Raw genomic sequence first — 11,444 nt, forward strand, 5'->3', positions numbered from 1 at the left:
TTTTTTTAAGAGTGAAGCAGTCTAGTTTATTAAGTTTTTTTCATGTTTATTTTTTCAGAGAGACAGAGAGTGCAAGAGGGGGAGGGGCAGAGAGAGAAGGGGACAGAGGATCCAAAGCAGGCTCTGCAATGATAGCAGAGAGCCTGATGCGGGCCTCGAACCCACCAATGGTGAGATCATGACCTGAGCCGAAGGCAGAAGCTTAACTGACTGAGCCACCCAGGTGCCCCGAAGCCCCTTTCTTTTGAACCTAAGCACATATAACTTTTCTCCCCTTGGGGGGTAGGTCTCTAAGGATATTCTCACACATTCTCCTTGATCCCCAAAAAACTCTTTTTTATCCTAGAGGTGGATGAGGTATAGAATCCTGTAACTGATGTATGTGTAACTACATTTCAGACACTTAACTTGGAAATCTGTCTCACAGATCATATTGTTATCTATCACCTGAGGGTTCCTCCAAAACTTCCCTTTTAATCTCCTGTTTTGGCAAGGACTGCTCTAGCTGGCCTACAGCACCTTTAGAAAACCTCGTAAAATCATCCAGATAAAAAATGAAAAGATTCTTTGCTGAGAATATTTAGAACACCTACCCTTCATCATGTCTTACGTGGAGAACAATTGGATGACGACCACCTTGTGCTCTATTTCTCATCTCTGAGGTTCCATGCCATTTTTAGGAAAACTTGGCAAACAGTGTTGCTTTAACTTATAGCAAAGGCAGAACCACCTCGACTGCCTGAAATAACACCCTCCTTGATCTACCTGTAACAGTGTCCGATTCATTCCCTGAAGAGTGTTTGGTGTACTGCAGACTGAAAAGACACACAATTCAGCTCAGCAAGATTTCAAGAGTCAAAACTGCTATAAATAAATACAAATCACCTATCTACTCTGGGGTGTGATAACTTGAGTCAACGAACCTTTACAATTGTGTCTTCTAAGTAACAAGACAGATAAATCCATGGTTGACATTAGAAGAGGCATAGGATCTTCTCAATACTTAGAGAGGCAGAACTTTTTGGGATAGCGATTGTAAAAATAATACATCCTCATAGTTTTTTGTTTTTTTCTTTATTTTTTTAATGTGTATTTATTATTGAGAGACACAGAGCACGAGCAGGGAAGGGGTAGAGAAAGAGAGGAAGACACAGAATCTGACGCAGGTTCCAGGCCCTTAGCTGTTAGCACAGAGCCTGACATGGGGCTTGAACTCACGAACTGTGACATCATGACCTGAGCTGAAGTCGGTTACCCAACCAACTGAGCCACCCAGGTGCCCCAACACATCCTCATAGTTTTAAGAATCAGTACTGACCATCAGAGAAAAACAAATATCATGTGATTTCATTCACATGTGGAATTTAAGAAACAAAACACAAGAACATAGGGGAAGGGAAAGAAAAATAAGATAAAAGCAGAGAGGGAGGTAAACCCTGAGAGACTCTTAAATACAGAAAACAAACTGAGGGTTGCTGGAGGGGTGGTGGGTGGGGGTATGGGCTAAATGGGTAATGGGCATTAGGGAGGGCACTTACTGGGACGAGCACTGGGTGTTATATGTAAGTGATGAATCACTGGGTTCTACTCCTGAAACCAATACTACACGGTATGTAACTAAACTGAATTTCAGTAAATAATGTACCCCCTCCCCCCCAAAAAAAGATTTAGTAATGACTAGATCTTCTATCTAAACTATCGGTGATTAACAACACGTAAATACCATGTAAATACTTTTTAAAATAGTTTTCCATACATATATAGAAATATAAGGATAGCTTGCTAGCTTAAATAGCTAGATAGGTAAATGGAGAGTAAGACCTTTTCTTTTAAAAGGAAGCATAACATCTAACATAGCATCAAATGCCTCCACATTTTTTTTCAAAGCACCGAGTATTTTATCTTCCACTTTATTTGTTTGTGAAAATACTGGGGCTCTGTTTTATCGCTAAGAAGGGAGAAAAAAACAAACCAAAACAGAAACCCCCTTCAGAGATTGCCAGGGAGAAAGCAGGAGGTAAATGTGGAATCCAAGGTGGATTCCTGGAGCAGACAGAGGCTATGACAGGCTGGGAGCTGAGAGTGCGTGGAGAGCAAAGGAAGTGTGCTGGTTTGTTATGTTGAACATGAAGAAAATTCAAAGGTATTTGATCTTTCACACTTTGTTTGCCTTCTTTTAAGTTCAGTCTTATTTTATTGATCCTTTTACTTATATTAAAGATAAAAATTTATCTGGGAATATCCATGGATCTGTTTTCAACAGGAAACATTTGGCAAATGATCTGATCGGTGCTGGAGATACAGAGACGAACCCAAGGCCAACTGTGTACCCAAGATATTTCCAGTTCCATGGAGAAAGCAGCATTAATGCACGATGACAGTACGATATGGTAAATCCGAGAGTGGAGTCACTTACAGAGGGCCATTGGAACAACAACCCCCCCCTCCCCAAAGAAGTAGCTTAGTCTAAAGCACTCTAGGCATAGAGAGTGGTGTGTGCAAAAGATACAAGAAGTGACAATACAGGATTTATTTCTGGAATGCAGACTAGTTCCACAGGCAGGGCAGCCTGCCCGGTCAGTGCCTCTGTCTGGTTTGCTGCAGTCTGATGTACACACCTACTGGCTCCCACGGATTTGATAAGCTAAGTAACAAGAAAGGGAAAATGTCTGTGAGGGCTTACCCACATACCAAGCCAGTAATAGACATCCTGAGATCACCTTGGTATTTAAGTTAAATGTACTCCACAGAGAAGCCATCTCACTACCTTGTCTAATTTATGAATGAAAATATGTGTTGCTACGTGCAGTAGACTCTGGTCAACCGAAATAATACACTTTCTCTTCCCTTTCTTTTCCCTTCCCTTAGACCCAAGCCTCCCATTAATCTCCTCATTTGTTCCTACTTAGAGCATCTGGTGGAATAATGTTTTCATTGTTTTTAAATAAATGTATTTTAAAATTAAAAGTGACTTGAAGGTATCCTTCAGTGACCTTCAGGACACTTTTCTAAGAATTTTGGAAAGGGGGGAAAAAAGTAATTCAAAACACTTACAGGTATTGGAAATGCCTTCTCCTAACTGGGATATTTTCTTTAGGTAGGTTTCTTCCAGATGACCAGCAGCACCTGCAACTTGTTAGAAATGCAATTTCTCCAGCCCCAGCCCAGACGCACCCAATCAGAAACTCATGCTGGGGCCCAGCCGCCTATATTCTAACAAGGCTCCAGGTGATTCTGATGCAGGCTCAAGTTTGAGAACCGTCGTTCTAAAGTAGTAAGTAAGGGCCTGGAAAACCCCACAAATATTCCTATACAAGACTGCCAGTTATGTTATAAAAGTGTTTATCATTAAAATGTATTTCTTGCGATTAATGCACAAACCCCTTAAAGTGATCATATCTTACTTGGGGAAGTCACAGCCACAAACTCACCAGAGGTACCTGAGGCATCTTTCTCCTCCAAACCCCTTCTTTTGTTGATGAAAACACTGAGGCTCAGAAAGGCCAAGGAACTTGTCCAAGATCACAGAGCTGATCAGTGGAGGGCAAGATTTAGTCTTTAGACTTCTTAACACAAATTCAAGATCTGGGCAACAAATACTAACCAACTACACAAATAAATTCAGTTCCTCTAGCGAAAAACAGTGATTCAAAAACATGGACTATAGTGAAAATAGTTGTGTTTCTAAGCAGGTTTTTTTGTATTGGGAAACTAATACACATTCATGTAGGGAAGCTGGAATTAATAAAACTCCTAAAAAGACAAAAAATACCAAGAAAAGTGTTTTTAAGCTTTAGTGTGTGCACATATATGTGCAAATATGTGCACAAAAATATTTTGTAGAATAATATATACATATATTCCACTACATATATATACATATACATATACATATACATATACATATACATATACATATACATATACATATACATATATTCCACTACATATATATGTATATATAGCAGAATAATGTTTTCGTATACACATATATATGTACATATACATATACATATATACATATACTCAACTATATATATATATATATATATATTATGTGTGTGTGTATATAGATAGATATAGCAGAATAATGTTTTCATTGTTTTCAATGAAAGGGAAGGGAAACAAAAAAAGGTAAGGGAGACAAGGGAAACAAAAGCAAAAATGAACTATTGGGACTTCATCAAGATAAAAAGCTTCTGCACAGCAAAGGAAACAATCAACAGAACTAAAAAGCAACTTACAGAAAGGGAGAAGATATTTGCAAATGACATATCCAACAAAGGGTTAGTATCCAAAATCTATAAAGAACTTATCAAACTCAACACCCAAAAAACAAATAATCCTGTTAAGAAATGGGCAGAAGACATGAATAGACATTTTTTTCAAAGAAAACATACAATACAAATGGGTAACAGACACATGAAAAGATGCTTAACATCACTCATCAGCAGGGAAATACAAACCAAAGCCATGATAAGATACCACCTCACACCTGTCAGAATGGGTAAAATTAACACAAGAAACAACAGATGTTGGTGAGAATGAGGAGAAAGGGAAACCTTCTTGCACTGTTGGTGGGAATGCAAACTGGTGCAGCCACTCTGGAGAACACTATGGAGGTTCCTCAAAAAATTGAAAATAGATCTACCCTACAACCCCACAATTACACTAATAGGTATTTACCCAAAGGATACAAAAGTACAGATTCAAAGGGGTACATGTACCTGATGTTTATAGCAGTATTATCAACAATAGCCTAACTATGGAAAGACCCCAAATGTCCATTAACTGATGAATGGATAAAGAAGATGTGGTGTGTGATGTGGTGTGTGTGTGTGTGTGTGTGTGTGTGTGTGTGTGTGTGTGTGTGTGTAATATTACTCAGCCATCAAAAGGAATGAAATCTTGCCATTTGCAATGACATGGATGGAGATAGAGTATATTATGCTAAGCAAAGTAGGTCAGGCAGAGAAAGACAAATATCGTATGATGTCACCCATGTATGGAATTTAAGAAACAAAACAGATGAACATAAGGGATTGGGGGTGAAAAAGAGAGAGAGGGAAACAAACCATTTTAATGATTGATTTGTATCTCATTAGAATCGATTTTTTACATTTTCTTATTTTTTACATTTACATTGTTTCCAACATTTTGCTCTAGGAATAGGAAAGAGAGTAAGATATGAAATGTCAGTAACATGCAGGAAAGGTGCATTACATAAGCAGGCCACAATTCAGTACCAAAGAAGGGACCCTTGCGAGCTGGAGAATTGAAAGACCAGGCCCCTATGGAGATACTAAGATGGGGAGGAGGAATATTTCAGGAAATGTGGAAATCCCCAAGTAAAAATGACCAGTCACAATGTTCCCAAACATGGTACGTGTACAGATGTGGCAACCCCAGAAAGCGCACAAAGGTTCACCCAAGGCTAACACATCCACTCGCCTCTCTGTGTCCCATAACTCTTAGAAGTTACTTTTCTAGAAAGACTTCAGTCAAGTAATAATAAACCTCTTCAGTGTTTCATTTATCATAGAAAGGACAATTCATCAAAACAAATCTTCAGAAGAATTCTTGAAAGCTAATATAATACACCCTTTTTCTTTCTTAATCAATGCCTGTTGTTTCCTCCCATCAGAATAAAATTCTGTCTTTTTTTTTAAACTCAGTGCAAAAACAATGTTCTCTAATAATGATGGATGACCTATTTATATCATATGAAAGTGAGAGTATATTGCTTCTAACCTAAAAGGCTATGTTTAGGTTGCTCAGCTAAAATGTTCTCTAGTTATAAAATATTTATAAAGTAATTTTCCTATGTTTTGCCCTTTCAACAGGTTTGAGATTATAAGCATAGTGTTTGGGTAGGAACTACATTCATATCTTACCAGTTCAACAATTTTCCCAAACAAATAACAATCTTTTCCCAATTGGGTCCTTACTCAACACAGTCATAGTCTTTATTTTTAATTCTATCTAAATTTTAGAAAGAATTTCAACACCTGTGTTGAGTGATAAATTTTTTAATTGAAGTATTCTGATCTTCAAGTGGCCACTTACATTTTCACACTTTCCTTTTTAACTCTTTGGCAGCATTTCTAAAGGGCTGGTCTTTTTTGGATTTTAAATGTCTGTTCAAAGAGAAGATTCACAGAGATTTAATCATGCAGAGCTCCAAATGAAATAAAACAAAACTTCTTTTCTGAAAGGCCAGGTATTCCAATGTTGACCTTGAGTTTTAGTGGAAGAACCCATCTCCTGAGCAGTTGGTAGTGACACTGACTCTGTACCATTGTTGGGGGAGGGGACTCCACTATGGAAGTCCACCAAGGAAGATACCATTCACCTCTAAAAGAATTTCAAGGAAATTCCTTCCTGAGCTTTTTATGGGGACTGGTCTCAAAAACAAACTTTCTGAGGCAGTATTTCTGAAAGTGTGTTCTGTGATTCACAATTACCCTAGGATGATAATAACTGTTTCTCAGTTTAAAATAAAACAAGATTACCTAATTATACAGCTTTTGGAAATGGTTAAGCAAAGGTGAGCCGTTCAACATGCTAAATTACCTGCTGAAGAAGGGAAGGGGTAGAGAGGCAAATGGTGGTTCCCAAAGCTTATCTGACCATGAACTCTTCCTAAAAACAAACAAACAAAAAACAAACAAACAAACAAAAAAACAAAACAAAACAAAACAAAAAACCAAACTATTAAATGTCCCAGTGAAGAATTTGAAGCCACCAAGGCAGCATCAAAGGTCAATTGTCTCTTCTTTTATGTCCTGCCCTAACATTACCTCCACAGTTTTACTGACAATTCTGTAGATACTTCTACCCTTTCAGCTCTGTTCTTTATGAATTTACATCATCCTATATTTACCCCATGTGTTGGAAAGGCTTTTCTGTCATGAAAGCGTGTAATTGCCTTATTTTCTAATTCCTGCAAAGGGACAGGTAGCTGTTCCTAACGTGTGCCATGGCACTACTTTATCTCTTTAGACTTTTCCCCTGGTGTCTTTCCCTCGTGTACACATATTTTGAATTGAAATCAGTGGAATTTTTTTAAACATAATTCAATTGCCTCTCCCATATTTGTTTTCAAAAAGTGATGGCTTCTTCCATCAGGAAATAAGGAATGTGCTTTGCTTCCTGTCAGAAGAAAGTAAACAGCCAGCTTCCTACTGTGGCAGAGGTGGGGGGTAGAAGAAACCTACTCCATAGCCAGGCCTCTATTGCCAACCCCCTGCACCTCATATTTCTAATCCCTTTATCCCTGTCCCCTGAACAAGAATTCAGGTCTGTTGGCCTCCTGATATCTAAGTGTGATTGGGAACCTTAGTAGTAACAGCTCTGTCCTTTCTCTGGATCAAGGAATCCTGGAATCCAAATTGAAATGAGAAAAAAGTAAATCTCTTATATGAAACATACTTTCCAAACTGGCTTCCACTGCTCTGACTTTATCCTGCCCTGGTACTAATATTGAGTCCAAGAGAGCACCACTTCCTGCAAGGTCCCTAACCTCTAGCCCCACCTCAAATTCCACAGGATTCTAGGGTGACCAACCACTGAGGGGTTTTCCAAAATTCGGGACTTTCAGGATAAAAGCTGGGAAAGTCCTGGACAAATTGGGATTGGTCACTCTGTTCTTAAAGCACCTTTGACAGCAGTCCTTCCTGATAGGAGCACAGAGTCAGGGTAGCAGAACCTCCTCTCTAGTGATTCCCACTCTTGTCTCTAGGAAGCTAGTAAGCAGCTGAAGCCAGGATAAAGACCCAGTGAGGAGTCTGGCTCCTCTCCTCTCCCCCTCCTCCCTTTTAGCACCTCTCAGCAGTTCCCAGAGCCTCCTCTTTGTATCCTTTTGTCCTTCAAGTCTTGGTCACAGAATGTCCTACTTTATTATTTCCTTACTAATAATATGACTTATTAGTAAGTCATTCTAATAAGGGGAATCACCTGGAGACTTTATCTCCCTTGAGTCTGGGCATAAAGTCAGCACAATCAAATGGCCCCTGGGATGGATGGCAAGTTCATTAAAGGAACACTTATGTTCTTTCTACCTAGTTGTTATTTGTGACCAGTGGGGTTGATAAACTCTTCTGGTCTGATACGGTTCCTTCTAGAACTATTCGGCTGAGTCACAGCTTCCTGACCTAAGACCTAAAGAGTATGATCTACACATAAGGTAGTAATACTCTTTTTATTACTTATATTAGTTAGGATGTATCTACTTTAAGTAACAGAAAACCCTATTCCAGCTGATTTATAAAATAAAGGGATTGTATTGTTTCAAAAAACTTGAAAGTTTAAAATAGGGAAGTTTTCAAAAGAGGCTTGACAGCACTCTGTGAAGTCATCCAGGATCTAATGTTTTCATTGTCTGCCCTACTTTTCATGGTTTTGCTTCATCGTAAGACTGGAGTCATTACCCCCAACAAAGGTTGTTTTTTGTCACAAATTGGATCAAGTGAAATCTGCAGGCCTTATTTCTCACTTTCAGCTCCAGTGTTAGTGCTTGGATTTCTGTTACACTAGTGTAAACCAGTCACAAATCCCTGACTGATCACTGGCTTCCAAAAACAAACAACCAAAAACACCATTCTCACCCAGCATTTAAAGAATCAGGAAGGGCTAAAGATTTGCAGACAAAGGAGAGGTCACCCCAAGCCCATAAGGGTCCACACCTGGATACTCTCTCAGTCTCCCACACGTCCCAGCGATTCTCCTCCCTCAGGAGCAAACCAGTCCTCACTGGCTTTTCCTCTCCTGTCCAAAGCCAGGGCACTGGTAGGCATGCTCCCCAGGAGATGATGGAGGCATTTCCCTTTAAAAACTGGTTTGCTCCACCTAGAGGCATACTCACCACACTCAGCTAATAGGGGAAGGGCCCGTGCAGGGACTGAAACATAGTCTGGGGCCATATTGTCCCCTATTCCTCCCACCAAGTGTGGGATCAGACTCCAGGTCCTTCCACTTGCGTGTGCCACCTCGAGAGATGTTAAGGACAAACTCCTATTGGGTATTTGGATGACTTTCTGCAGTTTTCATCATTTATTCCGTTCCATTATTACACATTTATTTATTTATTTATTTATATTTTGAAAGAGAGCGCGCGTGCGCACACAAGTGGGGGAGGGGCAGAGAGAGAGAGAGAGAGAGAGAGAGAGAGAGAGAGAGATTGAATCCCAAGGGGGCTTCATGCTGTCAGCACAGAGACTGACACAGAGCTCTAACTCACCAACCATGAGATCCTGACCAGAGGATCCTGACCAAAACCAAGAGTTGGATGCTTAACCACCCGAGCCACCCAGGCACTCCTTTATTACACGTGTTAATGTTATAATGTGAACATCTTTTGTTCTCCTTCTTTCAATTCGAATACATTCAAACTGCCTTATTGAATTTGTAGGTTTATTCGTAATTCAATACACTTGTATTTATGTATTATTTATTTATTACTTAAACAAACTAGGGTAACAAAGAATTATCCAGTAGAATTCCCAAGGACTTTTTGAAGAGATTTTAAAATAAATAAGCAAATAAATACATGTACATACATACATACATACCAGACATACTTACGTAAATCCATTCTTCTGACTTTCTTCAAAGTAGTGAGGTTTCCCTCATAAGTATATTCAATTTCCCTCTTCAACTTTTTTTATACCATTAGCATTTAGACTCTTGAGCTTTTTAAAAAGAGTTTACTAAAAAAAGTTATCAAAAACTTCAACCCTCATAAGCTATCCCAGATTCTATACAATAAATTTGAATTAGTCCAGTTTTACTCAGTGTTATTTGCATAAGTTCACTTATTCAATGTCAGAAACCTAATATTAGATTACATTTGCATTGTTTCTTAAAAGTTGCATTTTTAAACTGAATTTGCGAATACAAAAAGTAAGTACGAAACATGGTTTAAAGGTAGAGACACAGGTGACTGGAGACATTTTGGTAGATAGTGTGCTTTCGCATACAGGTCACAGGTTCACCCAGACACTTCCGTCCCACTGACTTACCCAGCTGGCTCCCCATCAGACCCTCTCGCTGCCACACTTCCACTACCTTCTGCCTTTTCCAGCCCCATATGATCTTCTTCCCAGTGAACACTACTCTGCACCTGCCTCAGCTGCGGGTGAAGCCAGAATGAATAGACCCTCTGTGGGATTTAGTAATACAAATGAAGAGTGCACATGAACACCAGCTCTGTAGCGTATAATATGAAGCAAGATGCAGATGAAAGGCTGGGTCTCCCCAGCAACAGACAACTTCAAGAACGGTGTCCATTATAAGGCCAAATGTTGCTGGGGGGGTGGTGGTGGTAAGGAAATAATCTGCTTTGCCCATTTCATAATCTTAATTTTACTCTTTCTAACCAAGGGTATTTTAGCCATTTCTTATAGTCGAGTTTAGTCATCACCATGATTAAAGTAAACAATAGAATAAAAAGTATAATTAAGTTCAGCCCCAAACTGCCTTAAGAGATACTCCAACAAGCAGTTGGAGAGATGCTTGGCTCAGAAATGATACTGTTTGTCTTATTAACTTGTACCTATCACTCTTCCTGAACTGTGTTTGATGCAGTAATGAAAGAGAAAGAAGTACTGACACAGAGAGTTGGACTCTGTCTCCATGACACCAAATCAAGAACTGCCTCCTTCACCATCTTTCGCCACCACCTGGGAGACTCTGTTGGCAGAAGACAGAGCAGAGCAGTTTCTGTGGCAGACTGAGGTTGTGATGCAAACAGCTCTGATGACATTTCCTTGAGTGGCGCCCTGTCACCTGAAAAGCCACTTCTGCTTCTCGATCACGCCCCAGTCCTAAAATGGTCACAGAGAATTAATCATCTGAAACCCACATGTCATCACAGATGGGGGAGGGAGGAGGCCTGTAGCGATAAATGACGATGTCTTCAAAGCAAGTTCTAAAACCACAGCTTCAGTGAATAGAAATGCTTTTGTCTAATAAACTTTATTTATGTGGAGTTTACCCATAACGGACATATTTTAAACATATAGTTCAATAGAGTTTGACAAATGCTACACACCTCTGTAATCACCACCACAGTCAAGATTATAGAACATTTCTATCACTCCAGAAAGTTCCCTTGTGCCCTTCCCCAGAAATGGCCACAGGAAATATTTTTTATTTTATAAGCCATAGAACATTTATTTGAACATTTTTAAAATTGGAGTAGCATAAAGAAGAATCTGTTCACTTGCCAGAAAAAAACATTTAGATCTTAAATCCTTAACATAAAATCAGATAACACTTCCCTCAGCATAGTTTTAGCATGAACTAACTACTAATGAGAAGACATTGCCATACTACTTTCAAACATGGCTAACATTTGAAGTGTAACATTCACCCAAAAATCTGAGTGGGAAAGGAATGTTTTAGCTTACTTGATATATCCTGAAGTTATAAAGGTAGTACTAAGG

General features: G+C 39.2%; 1 long non-coding RNA gene across 1 annotated transcript in view; it reads left to right on the forward strand.

Annotated features, from left to right (window-relative positions):
* LOC113603386 (uncharacterized) overlaps nucleotides 1-10,724 on the forward strand; it is a 28,485-nt gene extending 17,761 nt beyond the window's left edge. The window contains exons 2-3 of the long non-coding RNA XR_003424964.2: nucleotides 3,098-3,274; nucleotides 10,585-10,724. This is a non-coding gene — a long non-coding RNA (uncharacterized LOC113603386). The remainder of the gene's footprint in view (nucleotides 1-3,097; nucleotides 3,275-10,584) is intronic.
* The last annotated feature ends 720 nt before the right edge of the window (nucleotides 10,725-11,444 follow it).

This window comes from Acinonyx jubatus, chromosome A1 (assembly GCF_027475565.1).
Source record: "Acinonyx jubatus isolate Ajub_Pintada_27869175 chromosome A1, VMU_Ajub_asm_v1.0, whole genome shotgun sequence".
In the NCBI taxonomy this organism is placed as follows: Eukaryota; Metazoa; Chordata; class Mammalia; order Carnivora; family Felidae; genus Acinonyx; species Acinonyx jubatus.